This window comes from Phodopus roborovskii, unplaced genomic scaffold, assembly GCF_943737965.1.
Source record: "Phodopus roborovskii unplaced genomic scaffold, PHOROB, whole genome shotgun sequence".
NCBI classification, from domain to species: Eukaryota; Metazoa; Chordata; class Mammalia; order Rodentia; family Cricetidae; genus Phodopus; species Phodopus roborovskii.
The window spans coordinates 36,860,205-36,872,903 of record NW_026125295.1 but is presented as its reverse complement, the minus strand read 5'-3'; positions in this window follow the sequence as shown (position 1 = coordinate 36,872,903).

Genomic DNA, 12,699 nt, shown 5'->3' with positions numbered 1-12,699 from the left:
TGATAAAGGAGGGTGGAACAGATAAGTTATCATAACATGACAACCCTGTTTGTTCTCTGGATGTCACCACTATATAGCTTTAAAGTTATTCAGTGTGAGACTATTTACAATACTATGCCTGCCAAGAACAACATTTAATAGGTTTTAATGGACGGTATTACAGCATCCATGTTTTTGTATTATGAGAGACTTTTTTCCCAATGCCGATTTAATCAGGTTGTTACTTTTCTCACCAAAATCAAGTCTCGGAGGGGGAACACAAAAGCAGCTAACCCAGACATTTCACAAAGCCACAGCATGACAGAAATAAGGAAATAAACCTGCATTTGGAATAATTGAGTAGCGCTGGTCTAACTCCCCTAATTATGAAGCCCTAGCAACGTTCTCTCTCTCTCTCTCTCTCTCTCTCTCTCTCTCTCTCTCTCTCTCTCTCTCTCTCTCTCTCTCTCTCTCTCAACTTCCTGGTGTTTCCAGAGCTAGAGCATCAAAAGTACTTGCAGACAACAATCATGACCCACATGAGGCACCTGAATCACGGGACCCAGAAGCTGAGCAAGCTGAGCTCAGCAAGGGAGCTGGAGTTCCCACTGGTGATGAGGAGCTGCCAGAGAAAATGAAATCACCCTTTCTCTACAATGTTTACATGAGAAACAAGCATATCGTTTAAGACACTGCTACTTCTGGATGTTCCCTTTGTTGCTTTGGCATAGCCAACTTTGTCCTAAATGAAATATACATGATGAACAGTAAATTGGTGAGAGTAAACTTCAAAAATAGCTGCCTGAAGAGGGGAAGTTGGTTTTCTTTGATGGAGGGACCTGAGTATATTAACTAAACTCTCAGGCAGGCTTCATGCTCAGGAATAGTCAGCCAACACAAACTGGATTCCTTGGGTTTTATTTTTTATTTTGTTTTGAAACAAAGTCTCATTATGTAGCAGGGCTGGTCTGGAATTACTATATAGTTCAACTTCCCAGTGAACTCACATAGACCTGCTTGCCTCTGCCTGCTCAGTTCTGGAATTAAAGCCATGCACCACTATGAGCAGCTTTTTGTATTTGTTTTATTTTTTTTTTTTAAGATGGAGAAAGAACACGAAGTTGGCTTTGTAGGGATGTGTCATGTGTGAGAGGATATGGAAGGAGTTGAGGGAGAAGAAAGACAATAATAAAATATATTGTACAAAATTCTCAAAGAATAAAATACCATTTAAAATGGAGTTATCTGCATCTATGTGTTTTTTGTTCCTCTTCTTGGGCCCTTTTCCCAAGTATGCTTGTTTTGCTCTATCCATGTGTATTTGTTTTTGTTTTGTCTTACTGTATTTTATTATTACGCCTTAGGTGGCTGTTTTCTAATGAAAGGCAGAAACGGGGTGGACCTGGATGGGTGGGGAACTGGGGAGGAATGGGGAAGAGTAGAAGGAAGGGAAACTGAAATCAGGATATACTGCATGAAAAGGAATCTTTTGTCAATAAGAGGGAAAAAAACGTGGAGTGTTTATTTGAACACTTGCAGTAAATTATTACACATTGAAAACAACCAAGAAGCAGTTTCAACTCACGCTATTAGCCAATTAAGATTCCCTGCCTTGACTTTCTACCACTGTCTTTTTTAATTATTCTTTTATTTTTTGAGGTTATAATATAATTACATCATGTCCCCATCACTTTTCTCCCTCCAAATCCTTACATGAGCCCTTCTAAACTGAAGGCCAAATTTTTTCATATATATATATATATATATATATATATATATATATATATTCCTATAAGTACAATGGGCTCAGCCTTACAATGTTACTTATGTGTGTAAGTTTTCAAGGATGACTATTTGGTATTGCACAACCCTACGGGTACAGTAGTGGCACACATACCTTGGCAGTAACCAACAGCTCTCTATTTGCACTTAACACCAGCTCAACAAAAGGAAAACCATCCCCAGTCCTGGAAACCTAGACAACTACCTGGGGGTAGTGAAGCCATGGAACAGGGAAGAGAATCATACCTGCCACTTTACTAAACCATCACAATCCTTAACTGCATTCCAAGTCCTCCTCCATATACACACAGATAAGTGTAGTCTTCACCCCTCCTCAAGGAGACTTCTCTGGAATACAGTTATGCTGTAAAGAAAAATGAAATTATAAAAATTACAGGAGCTAGAAAAGGTTATATTAAGTAAAGTAACTCAGGAACTCTGAACAAAGGAGACCTGCCTATCCACGCGGGACCACTGGTAATTTCCAACTCCTTGGTCCCTGACCCCACCTCTAGTCCTCTGCTGGAGTCCAGGGCCCCTCCCAGAGATCCGCCTTTCTCTGCAGGTCCACTCTGAGTTCCTGCCTTGACCCCCCCCCCCAAAGCAAGGCATCACTAAAGAAAGAGGCCTCAGCTGGAGAGTGCCAGTTTCCAGTGAGATCCAACTATCCTGCCCTCTTCCGCCAGCCATTGGCTAGAGGTGAGTCTGGGCCCAATTGGGGCAGTCTCTCCCCTACAACCTCCCCCCCCAACTCCCTGGGTTGGCCCCTTATCCCGCTGCTCCTGTGTCCTGTCCCCCTCGAAAGCACACTTGGAGCTCTGATACACCCACATCCATCCCCACCGTGACCCTACCCCCCCCCTACACTGTGCCCTACCCTGCCCACAGTCCCACCATTCTGGATGAGCACTGGGACACAGAGTGGAGTCAACAGTCCGCCCTACTTCAGAGACTTCACGGAGCAACTCTGAACAAAGGAGACCTGCCTATCCATGCAGGACCACCAGTAATTTCCACCTCCTTGGTCTCTGACCCCACCTCCATCCTCTGATGGAGTCCTGGGCCCCTCCCAGAGATCTGCCTATCTCTGCAGGTCCACTCTGAGTTCCCACCAGCAAGATCCATAACCCCCAAAGCAGGGCCTCTGCTAAAGAAAGAGGACTCAGCTGGAGAGTGACAGTTTCCAGTGACATCCGACTATTGTGCAGAAACTTCCCAAGTATCAGCTCAGCCTCTCCTCTTCTGCCAGTCATTGGCTAGAGGCATCTTCTACTGGATCCTCAGTCCTGACCCCATACCTGGGTCCCTGTCTGCAGAGAGACCTCCTATGGAGCTTGGGCCACCCAGAGCTACAGATATTGAATCTCTGACCCACATAAGCCCACAGGGGAAGTACCACAGAGAAAGGGAGAGACTCCACCAACACCTACTGGAAGAAGCTATGGGAAGACAACAATACAAGAAAACACCTAACAACAGAAAGGCAAGCATGACACCACCAGAATCTAGGGAATCTACACCAATTAGAACAGAACACAACAACAAAGCAGAGGAAGCAGAAGGGAACAACTTAAAAATTACGGTCATAAAAATGATAGAGGTCCTCAAAGGGATATGAGAAAATCCCTTAAAGAAATGGAGGGAAAAAACAAACAAGAAACTGGAAGAAATGAACAAATTCCTTAAGAAAGTACAGAAAGCCAAGAAAAAAAAAACAATTCAGCAGGTGAAGGAAATGGTTCAAGACTTGAAAATTGAAATAGAGAAAATAAAGGCAACACAAAACGAAGAATGCTGGAAATAGAAAAACTGGGCAAAAAATCGTGAACTACAGATGCAAGCATAACAAAAAGAATTCAAGACATCGAAGAGAGAATCTCAGGCACAGAAGATAAAGTAGAAGAAATAGATTCATCGACCAAAGAAAATATTAAATCCAACAAATCCTTAACACAAAACATCCAGGAAATGTGGGACACCGTGAAAAGGCCAAACCTAAGAATAATAGGCATAGACGAAGGTGAGGAAGCCCAGCTCAAGGGTGCCAAAAACATATTCAACAAAATCATCGAGGAAAACTTTCCAAATCTGAAGAAGGGCATGCCCATGAAAGTACAAGAATCATACAGAACCCCAAATAGGCTGGACCAAAGAAAAAAGACCCCTCAACATATAATAATCAAAACACCTAGCATACAGAAAAAAGAGAGAATATTAAGACCAGTGAAGGAAAAAGGACAGGTAACATATAAAGGCAGACCTATCAAAATTACATGTGAATTCTCCATGGAAACCCTCAAGGCCAGAAGGTCCTGGATAAATGTTCTACAAGTATTAAGAGAACACAGATGCCAGCCTAGGCTACTGTATCCAGCAAAACTCTCAATCAACATAGATGGAGAGAACAAGATATTTAATGACAAAACCAGATTTTCCCAATATGTATCTACAAATCCAGCCCTACAGAAAGTTTTGGAAGGAAAACTCCATCCCAAGGAAGGTAAACATGCCACAAAAATGTAGGCAACTACACCAGAAACCAAGGTAAAGTAGAACAAATATATTCACAATACCACTGCCAACAAAAAACCTAAATCAAACAAGCATCAACAATCGATGGTCCTTACTCACCCTCAACATTAATGGTCTTAACTCACCTATAAAAAGACACAGGCTAACAGAATGGATACGAAGACAGAATCCATCCTTCTCCTGCATACAAGAAAAACATCCAACCTTCAAAGATAGACATTACCTCAGGGTAAAGGGTTGGGAAAAGATTTTCCAATCAAATGGAACCAAGAAGCAAGCAGGCATGGCTATCCTAATATCTAACAAGTTAGACTTCAAACCAAATTAATCAAAAGAGATGAAGACGGTCATTTCGTATTCATCGCAGGAGAAATCCATCAACACAAAGTCTCAGTTCTGAACATCTATGCCCCTAATACAAAGTCACCCAGCCCACAGACTGGGAAAAGATTTTCACCTATCCTATATCTGACAAAGGGCTGATATCCAAAATATACAAAGAACTCAAGAAACTAGTCAACAAAACACCAAATAACCCTATTTTAAAAATGGGGCACAGAACTGAAGAAAGAATTCTCAATAGAGGAAATCAAAAAGGCTGAAAGACACTTAAGAAAGTGCTCAACATCCTTAGCTATCAGGGAAATGCAAATCAAAACAACTCACAACTCTGAGATACCATCTTAATCCTGCCAGAATGGCTAAAATTAGTAGAAACACCAATGATAACTCATGTTGGAGAGGATGTGGAGAAATGGGAACACTCCTCCACTGCTGGTGGGAGTGCAAACTCATACAGCCATTTTGGAGATCAGTATGGCGGTTCCTCAGAAAAATGGGAATTAGTTTACCATAGGACCCGGCAATCCCCCTCTTAGGCATATACCCAAAGGATTCACATCCATGCAACAAAGACATGTGCTCAACTATGTTCATAGCAGCACTATTTGTAATAGCAAGAACCTGGAAGCAACCTAGATGCCCCTCAATTGAAGAATGGTTAATGAAGATGTGGCACATCTACACAATGGAATACTACTCTGCATAAAAAAAAAAATGGTATCTTGAAATTTGCAGGCAAGTGGATGGTACTTGAAGAAACCATCCTGAATGAGGTAACTCAATCACAAAAAGAGGAACACAGTATGTACTCACTCATATATGGATTTTAGACCTAGATCAAAGGATCACCAGCCTATAATTCACACTCTAGAGGAACTAGGATACAAGGTGTATTTTAAGAGATTTATATAAAGTCCCTCACAGAACTGGTAATGTACAAGTCCCCCAGAGCTCAGGGACCAGTGGAGAGAGAAGTAGGAGAAAACGAGGGGGATGAAAGGAAAACATGTGTGACCAGGAAGATTGAGCCTGGTTAGGAATAGAAGATAGGAAAAAGAGAGAGAGAGAACATAAAAGAGGGAGCCAATATTGATTTGAAGATAAAAGTGAACACAAAGAAAGGTCTAGAGAACTACAAAACTGCTCCCAACTAACAATCTGAACTTCCGTGGAAAGGCTATCATAAATGCCCTTCCCGGAGAGTGAGATCAACAACTAACTTATCCATGGAGACCTCAACTAATGCCTGTTGGAAACAGGATTAAACACCCATACATAAACACTGAGTCAAAGTAGAACTCAGATGCAGATGGAGAGGACAAGACCAGGTGGCAGAAACACATAGAGACAGCTTACCTTAACAATGAGGAGCTAAGGGGCCACCAGACTGATAGCTGGGATGCCAGCATGGGACTGACTCAGCCCCCCCTGAATATAGGTCTCAGTCAGAAGGACTGAGCAGTTTAAGCGACCTTAGACAGTGAAGCCAGGATGTATCCCTGGAGCACAAAAGGACTTTGCAAACACATCCCCCATGGAGGGATAACTGCCTTAATCTAGAGACAGGGGAGAAGCCCTAGTCCCTACTTCACATGACCTATCAGATCTACATGACCCCAACTGGATGGCATTCCCCTACATATGGAATTGGTGTGGTGGGATGGGAGGGGGGTTAGAGTGTATGTGAGAGGGCAGAGAGGGTAAAAGGGAGGGAAGAAGGGAGGGAGGGTGGGAGAGAGGGAGGGAGGGAAGGAGGGAGGGAAGGAGAGAGGGAGAGGGAACTGGGATCAACATGTAAAATAATAAATTAAATTAAAAAATGCTTTGACTCCAAAATTTAAGTTCAAGGACAAGTTACTGGGGAAAAGGATTTCTATTTTTGTTTTCACAGAAAATGAAAAGCTGTGGATTCGTTCCAGACTAATGTGGTTTGATCAAGCCAGACCACCTGAAACAGAGTACCAGGTGATTCTACATTCAAAACAGCTGGACAAAGCAGCCTTACAGACTACTGCCAGGATTTCTGCATCTTCTTAGAATCCCCCATGACAGCGCCCCTTACCAGCAAGAAGTAGTTTGGAAAGAATGACGCCCAAATTCCCAAATATTGTCTATAAATGTTTGTTTTCATTTAAATTGACTTGGTTATATAAAATAAATAAATATATAAGTCAGGTCCAGATAAAAGAAGGTAACATGAGCTCCACATCCTGCAAGTGAGTATAGAACATGAAGAAACCACAAAAACTTGGGTTCAAAGGGCCAAAGAATCTGGATTTTAAGACTGTTCTTTGGGGAACTAATTGCTTTTGTAAAATGCCATCCGTAGTTAGTGCACACAGGCTCGCTGAATGGATGGGAGTCACTTTGTCTTCAGTGGCATAAGCCATTTTTATGTGCTCAATCAAAAGTTCTAAAATCCAATTATCTGACATATTTTGTAGAGAAAATACAAAAGGATGCTATCATGTGGTTAGATGGACAAAAGAGCAATGTGTAAGTGTTAAAACTGCAGGGGAGAAAGGTTTGCTTTGGGAGAGCTTTCAAAAGTCGTTCTGAAATATATTTAAGAACATTTTTAAAATAAACAGCAACTGGACATGTCAATCAGGACTCATCAAATTGATTTGTACAATTTCACAGCAAGGCTTGACATATGTGTGCTGTGTTATACCTCAGCAGCTGACTTCTCGTGGAACACTGTACTCTATTTAGCAGGAGGGTACATGTCACATCCCGTGGGTTGCTGCAGTTTTGTTTTCCATAACAACAAATTAAATTTTCTCTTGGGCTTTGTAATAAGTTGTGCTAACATTTTCTTCTGTTATTAGAAAAAAACTATAATTTGTGGCAGAGGATGTTTTTGCAAGCACATCATATCACAGTTTTGCTCTAAAATGGCTTCATTTCTATTTCAACCTAAGCTAGTGGTTAAAATATGAGTGGTGTTTCTTATTATCACCAGAAATCTCAAATATTAAAATGGCAATTTTTGCTTAAAATAACTTAATTGGGACACTGGGTAGATGGCTCAGTGGCTCACTTGTTATGCATACATGAGGTCAACACACCCATGTGAAAAGTGTGGACTGGCTCTGTCTTCCTGTAATGCCAGCAGTGTAGAAGGACAGAGACAGGAGGATCAGTAGGGCTTATTAGCCACCAGCCTCACTACAGGTTCAGCAAGAGACCCTATCTCAAAAGGTGTCGTAATAGTGATTAAAAACCCAAGCATGATTACACTCCAGGAATCCCAGTGCTGGGGTGGCAGAGACAGGAGGTTATTACTGGAGCTTGAGAGCTGCTACACTGGCCTATTTGTTGGTCTCCAGATTCAGAGAGAGACCCTGTCTCAAAAAGTAAAGAGTAAAATAAGGCATCTCATTCACATAGGTGCATGTACACCTGTGCTCACATATATACACATACAAACATGAACATGTACATATGATACATTATACAAATACACAGTTGATGTGTTAGACAAAGATACCGTCATATCCACGTGTGTGTGAGTATGCATATAAAATGCACACAAAGTTCCTGCTTATCACCAATCCCCACTTCATAAAAAGCAAAGATATTGACTAGTGTCTGTCTTTTCAGTGCAGGCCAAACTAGGGCTGATCTAGAAGGTGTCCATTTTGATTGCCCCTCTCTCTCTCTCTCTCTCTCTCTCTCTCTCTCTCTCTCTCTCTCTCTTTCATTCCCCCATTTTGATCTTCATTGTTCTAATATAGTCCTAAATTTTGGCTCTGAAGTTCTGTGACTGTGCCACTGACTCTTCTTTTGTTGTGATTACAAAACTGTACAGAATGAAGGAAATTTCAGGCATGCAAATCTCCAATAAAAAACCGTAGTTCCGTGTCCCCTTTGCCTCTCCAGCTGACTTATCAAGGCAACTGATGTGTTTTTCATGCACTGTGTGTACTGGAAATAACTGATCCCCGCATATTCTGTGCTCCTTCAAATTCCCAGGCTTTCCAGAGCACTTGCTTGTTTAACTGACCTTGCAAGCAGTCTTCATCTGCTCCACTCCCATCCTATTTACTAATCCTCCAACTTAACACCCCACAGTCCTTCTTTATGAATATTGTTTTACTAGATTGAACTCAGAAATGTTATCTGGTCTTCAGTATTTTTCCTGCTTAATTCTATTGTCTTGATATGTCAAGATACACACACATACACACACATACTAGATAATGAATAGGTATATAAATGGACACATTGATATGTACACCAGACTACATTATTTCTATTTCAACTTTTAAAATACTATTGATTTAAATATAGTTATACATTTACATCTTTCCTTGTATGTTTATAAGTAAATGTCCATAGCATTATATAATTATGTATAAAATGGGATTTGAAGCCTGAAAATTTTATTCCTTGATAGATTTCTTGGTGCTCTTAATCAGCAAGTTGTTGACAAATCCCTTTAGTGAGAGATGGAATCTGACTTTGTACTTTGTCCTTTGCTTTGTCAGACAGGAGATAACATAATCTTTTTATCTTGTTGCACTCTACTTGTCTGTTCTCTCCTCTCCCTGCCTTGGGTATAATGCCTAGAATACAGTAAGTTCTAAATAACAGTTAAATGGACAACTAAATAGAAATAAGACTGGTTCAGAAGCTCCCTGTCTTATCAGTTTTTCCCATGAGGGAATAGTTTATTGAAAATTGGATTTAGGAATGAATTGATCAAGATTATGTTTTTGAGTTTAAGCTAATTGATTGTGTGTTCTCAAAACAAATTCTTACTGTTCATCTACTATTAAATGCAGAAAATAGCCACAAAAAATATTGAAGACCGTATCAAATGAAATTAAGCATGACCATGTGTCCCTACAGACTTGTGTATGAATGAATCCCAGAAAATAGTAAAAGGTGGGCAGTGTACAAATGCAAGGAAACTGGGGATCCCTAGAAATTCTAAGCTGTATAGGAAATAAGTGGTATACCTAGAGTCCAAATCCAGCTACAGCTTCAAGAATATTTCCACTGCTGCTGCAGGAACACTAGTGACATTTTCCACTCTGGTGTTTCTAAAAACGATGGATGCTGGTGACGTCCAGTTCATGTGTCATTCTCTTTGGACTTTGCATCTCTTTGGCATTTCATACCCTGCACAACATGGTATAATCACATGGTATGATAATTGATCCTGCATGAGCCGGCATCTTTGACCTTCCTCTGTGACTTCCCTTGTAGAATTCTTTAGTGCCTCTGGTACCATTTGAAAACCACCCTGCTTTTGCAGGAGATGTACATTGGATCTGACAGTCTCACAGACTTAGCCACCATCTGGTGGTGCACATCAGCCCTTGAGAACCTCCCCTTTCAACGTTTTATTCATGTCACTGGTAAAATTTGCACTCTATTATGTATACATATTTGTATTTTCTTTTTAATACCTACCTTTTTAGTATAATAATGAGTCCCTTTAACTTCTTTTTTGTTTTCAAGTGGGTTGCAATTTTTATTGCATAGTATTTAGTGAGTTCTCCTTTTCTTCCTTTTTTAATTTACATTTGAAACAAGGTTGTTTTACATGCCAATGTCAGTTCCCTTACCCTTCCATACTCCCCTATTACCCCCACCAAACCCAAGCCCATCCCCTTTCTGCTCCCCAGGGAGGGTGAGGCCTTCCATGGGGAGTCTTCAAAGTCTATCATATCATTTGGGGCAGAGCCTAGGATCTCCCCCATGGGTCTAGGCTGAAAGAGTATCTCTATATGTGGGATGGGCTCCCAAAGTCCATTCATATACTAGGGATAAATACTGATCCATTGCTAGAGGCCCCATAGACTACCCAGTCCTCCTAACTAACACCACATTCGTGGGGGTGGGTCAGTCCTATGCTGGTTTCTCTGCTATCAAACTGGGGTCCATGAGCTCCCCTTTGTTCAGGTCAGCTGTTTCTGTGGGTTTCTCCAGCCTGGAGTTGACCCCTTTTCTCATCACTCCTCCCTCTCTGTATCTGGATTCCAGGAGTTCTGTTCAGTGTTTAGCTGTGGGTGCCTGCTTCTGCTTCCATCAGCTACTAGATGAAGGCTCTAGGATGGCATATAAGATAATCATCAATCTCATTATAGGGGAAGGACATTTAAGATATTACTTAGATTCTTAGTTTGGTTCGTCCTTGTAGATCTCTGGGCATTTATTTCCCTAGTGCCAGATTTCTCCTTAAATCTATAATGGCTCCCTATATTATGGCATCTCTTCTTGTTCTCCTCTATTCTTTCCATGTCTCAATCTTCCTTTTCCCTCATGCCCACCTCTCCCATCCTATTCTCCTCTTTTCTTTCTCCTAACTCCCTCCCCCCCTCCCTCCATGCTCCCAATTTGCTCAGGAGAACTTGTCCCTTTCCCCTTCTCCAGGGGACCCCTCTATCTTTTTATATGTGGCATCTATTATGGTTTGGTATACTTGATGCTCCCTTAAATCTCAAAATTATAACCATTGTTACAGTCTGTGGTAATTGTGATTTTTATCATTCTTTACTAGGAATTTTCCTATCTAATTACACAATCATTAAATAGTCTCAAGCAATTATTGCAGATGTTGTTCAGAGTTGAAGTCACATTCCCCTTCCTAGGGAATGAAATAGTCACAAATTCCTTACACTTATGTAAGTTCCTAGTCATTATAAAGCAAACTGCTTTGAATATCTGCAAGGCAGTAACAGGTTTTTAGGATGTAAAGTAACTGATAAGATGAAAAGAAACAAGAGAAAACCAAGGGCTAAGCCAAGAGTCATTTATAAATGCTCTGGGAACAGTAAGATATGAACTGGACTCATTTCCTTATGGATGGGAATCCATTAAGAAATCATTAATTATAGTGTTCCACCAATTACCAACATCCTACTACTAATTAGGCAGATCTCTGCCAAGTAATACATTTTGGCAGCATTTTATTTTTATGTAATGCACTCACTTGACAAGACCAAAAATGCTTTGATTAAATCTACTTATTTGAAACAAGTAATTGTCTAGTGAAAACAAGGGAAAAGAAACAATTATACACTCATATTCCCCAAAGTTAACAACCACAAAAAAAAAAAAAAAAAAAAAACACATGGTTTTGATCATCTGAAAGGAAAAATTCTATATTCTCCAACATAATGGTACCCGTGGCTCCTGCAGTGAGCTTATTTTGTTTTTCTTGATTGGCACAAAGCTAACAATAAGAGCTTTTTAAAATAAAAGCTGCAAGCTTTGAATAAGGAAAATTAAAAATCAGCAGAGCTGGGACTAGAGAAATATCTCAGCAGTTAAGAGCATATCCTGCTCTTTCAGAGGACCCAAGTTTGACCCTGGATGGCTCATAAATGCCTATAACCCTAGCTCCAGGGGATATGACACTCCCTTCTAGCCCTTACAGGAACTTGCACTCACAAGTGTATGCTCACATGCATACACACACACACACAAACACACACACATGCACACATGCACACACACAAACACACACACACTTAAAAATAAAATGAACATGATTTTATTATAAAGTCATTACAATTAAGAAAGCTATTTTTAAGTTCCCATGTGCCAGAGGCTCTTGCAAAAGAAGGCATTAGCCTTGTCCTCTACCAAACAATATAAAACACTCCCAGGCAAACCAGCTAAATGAAATCTGGCCGTTGAGAGCCACCAACTCATTGTTGGCTGCTGAAATTACATTAGTAAGTGAGACTCAAGAAATACAATAAATACAAAGGAAGAGAGCACTGTGGTTCGTTGACAACTGATCTGACCAAAACGCCATCAACATCAGCAAAACTTTTTGTTTTAATTTAAGAATTGCTTTGGGATGACTAATTCCCTAAACTTTAAAAAAAAAAATTTCCCACATTTTCTTCCTACATATAAGAAAGTGATGTGTTCACTTCACTGACAGTAAGATATGATACAGGGATGAACTAGAAATTTCTACAAAGGCAGCTTCTACAATGCCGCTGAGGGAGTTTCTATGAATGGGCAGCATCCCATCCTGCCTCTTCCTTTCTCTCTATAAATAGAAAACTCAGATGTTGTCAGAAGCCTCCCTCACCC